The sequence below is a fragment of the Pteropus vampyrus genome, unplaced genomic scaffold (genome assembly GCF_000151845.1).
Source record: "Pteropus vampyrus isolate Shadow unplaced genomic scaffold, Pvam_2.0 Scaffold183, whole genome shotgun sequence".
Taxonomy (NCBI): domain Eukaryota; kingdom Metazoa; phylum Chordata; class Mammalia; order Chiroptera; family Pteropodidae; genus Pteropus; species Pteropus vampyrus.
In genome coordinates, this window is record NW_011888964.1 from 300577 (window position 1) to 304020 (window position 3444).

A 3444-nucleotide genomic window follows, 5' to 3' on the forward strand; every position below is an offset into this window, starting at 1 on the left:
GAATAAACAAGGAAACATACTAAAGCCTCAAATGCGATTGGCTGCTCCGGGTCACGGACTTACTCGCTTTAACTTCCCCGTGTAGAGGTCATCTTAGCCCTGTCCAGGGTCATCCTCAGTGGAGAGGCAGTCGAGTTCAGGCTCAGACTCCTCAGTGAGGGAGTAGAAAACTCATGCGTGGTCTTTGGAGCTAGACAACCTAGTTTCTCATCCCAAAGCTATAACTAACTAGTATGATGACTTTAGACTAGCTACTTAAGCTTTTATGTGTCATTATCCTCATCAAGGAAAATGTGACAAATAATGCCTACCTCTTTGAGTGGCTGGGATGTTAAGTGGCTGATACATGGTAGAAGCCCAATCAAGATTAGGGCTTGCCCCACTTCCCGTCCATCCATCCCTCCATCCATCTATCCATCAATCCATCTACTGATGCATTCACACAGTGAACACAAGTCAGGGATCATACAACATGAGGGTTACAATAAGGCCTGGCCCACGCTCTTTGCTTCCCTGTAGCTGACAGTCCATTGGGGTGTGGGTGAAGGGAGCGAAGGCCCAGATGGCAGAGCAAGGACACTCGCGCTCCGGAAGTCCTTCAGTAAGAGGTCAGCTCACCAGGCCATGCCTGGACTTACAGGTCTAAGATGAGATAGGAGATGGTGAAGGAAACTCTGCCAGCTTCACCAGGAGCTGGTCCTTCAATTAGAAAGAAAGTGAATGAGGAGGGGCTAGAGGCCACCGATGGGCCCATCCACAGCCGTCATACACAGCATCCATCCCTGCTCTCCTAGCCTGGGTGGGCAGGCCAGTTGGAGCCACTAGCACTGTAACCGCAACCCACGGCTCCACCCAAAGCTCGCAGGGCATTGTGGGCAGTTTCTAGAAGCAATGGTTCTCGATCATGGCTGCAAACTGGATTCACCTGGGAAGTTTAAAAAATACCAAGATCAAAAAATACCGAGTCCCAGGTCCACCCTCGTATTCTGGGGCATAGTGTGGGCATCAGAACTTTAAAGAGCTTCCTTGCGGTGGCCCTTGTGGCGAGAAACCCCTGTGCCAAGGGCTCCGAGTACTGGGCACTGCCCGCTCCATCCAAAGCTCCCACACGCGGGGTCAGACACGGGACTTCAGCTCATGCCGTCTACCTCTCCACCAACACGCAGGAACGCATGCATGTACCCGCACAGGAGCACACACATGTACCCCACAGGAGCACAGGCATGTGCCCATACGGGAACACACTTGTACCATGCAGAAGCACACATATGTGCCCACACAAGAACACACATGTACCTGCACAGGAGCACACACGTGTGCCCATGCAGCAACACACATGTACCACGTGGGAACACACGTATCTGCACAGGAACGCACACATGCGCACATGCGCACACGCCTTCCTGGATCAAAAGGGCGCGGGTCAGGGTGACTCAGAACACAAACAGGAGAGATTCGTTCTGCGCTCCCTCTGCTTCGTTTGGCCTCCCCCGCCCCTTCCCCTCCTCTTCTGGCGTCTGGTGGAAGGGAATGTGCTGTAGATTCGGATCCCTTGGGTTTGAGGCGCGGTGCTGTCAGTCACCTGCTGGGTGACCTTGAGCTAATGAATCATTTGACCTCCCTGTCTGTCAAAAGGAGAAAATAAAACTGTCCTTGTGAAGACATTGGGAGAACTGAATGAGAGACCACGTCAGATGGTGCCTGGCACGAGATCAGATGGTCGGTGTTAGTGTCTTTCTTTTCTGCACCTCCTCTGGGCACAGTCACCCCCCAGGAGAGACAGCAGTCACATCCGACCGCATCTCCGCAGGCTGAGACTCTACGTCTAGCTGTGTCACCCTTGGCACGTGACTTAACGTCACCGAGACTCAGGTGATAATGTGGTAGTGTTTCCATATAGGAGGAAGTCAGCAACGCAAGAGATTGTGACACAGAGCAGGTCTGGGGACCAAGAACAGAGCCAGCGCTACGGAGACCTCACTCCTGGTGCATACTGGGACTGTTATTAATAACTGCCTTCAGGCAAACCCAGGACATAAGCTGGAACTATGGGCTGACCGCTGATCCCTGACTAGCCTTCCTCCGTGGGCGCTCTTGCTGTCTGGGGCTTTCTGCCTGCACTTCCAGACACTGTCCTCAAGGCAGGACACGCCATTGGGGGAGGGAGCGCTGACCGGGACCAGCAGTCCCGGTCCTGTCCTGGAACTCCAGGCTGCGTGACCAGCACCACCTGGCCACACGGATGTCGACCCAGGTGTCTCACATCCCATTGGTCAGCGAGTCCCAGCAGCTCTTCCTCCCAGATGTATCCCAGAGCTGAGTCCTTCTCCTCGTGGCTCAGGGTCCCTCCCTGGTCCAAGCAGCACCACCTCCCACCTGGATCACCGAAGTCGCCTCCTGACACTGCCCTCGCTCCCTTCAGTCTGGTCTCCACTCAGCACCTGGGGTGTCCCTGTGAAGTGCAATTCATGTCGTTGATCCAGCAGTTACTTATTAAGCATCTACTATGTGTCAGGTGCCGTTTTAGGCTCTAACCGCTTTGCATCTTCCCCTGAGCCTACGAGGACGCCCTCTCTCCCCTCGTCCCCTGCCCCCTCCTACATCCTGGGTCTGCTCCCACCTCAGACCTCTAGGCCCACAGTCTCCGCCCTGCCTGGAAGGCTCCTCCCTCCACACCTGGGCAGCTCACCTCCCCACCTCCTTCCCGCCTTGGCTGAAGCATCATCCCTCAGTAAGAACCTGCCAGCTCAGCTTATTTAGCTTTGCCGCTGCCTCTGCTCCCAGCCCTCCTCCTGCTGCTCGTCCCCGCGGATACCCTGCATGATCTCTTTGTCTTTCAGCCCCACTACAAGGAGCGCTCTGTGAGGGCGTGGCTTTTGTTTATTTTGTTCGCTACTGAATCTCCAGTGCCCAGAACACCATAAATATGCACAGAATGAATGGAGTCTTTGTTTTCAAAGTGTTCTGATTGGCTTCCCATGTCTGCCCCGTCAGACCCACGCCCCACTGGCAGATGTTTGTCAGTACCAGGCTTTGCGCCGTGTGCTGGCCACCTGGGCTCCTGGCCCGGCCGTATTTTATCCTCTCACCTTCGTTAGGGGCTGTTAGGGGGGTGACAGCTGAAGCTATAAAGGAACATATGTGCCCTCGCTCTGCTCAAGTCCCACCAACTCCCCATCACTGGCTGCACCTGCCTTTGCCCTTGCAGTGCCCGCCCCTCCCCCGTGGTGTGAGATTCCCGGGGTTTGCGCGTTGTCCCTCCAGCTCCTCCACGGGCCTGACCCGGCCGCGCTGTGTTCGCAGAGGTGGTCGGCGTGGGCTGCGTCCTGGACGGAGCGCGCTACGACAACGGCCAGTCCTTCCAGCCCAACTGCAAGTACAACTGCACGTGCGTGGACGGCGCGGTGGGCTGCACGCCGCTGTGCCTGCGCGCGCGCCCCCCGC

At 56.0% G+C, this 3444-nt stretch overlaps 1 pseudogene; it reads left to right on the forward strand.

The window, feature by feature from the left end:
- The first annotated feature begins 3290 nt into the window (after positions 1-3290).
- Positions 3291-3444, forward strand: part of LOC111746313 — a 9254-nt pseudogene continuing 9100 nt past the window's right edge.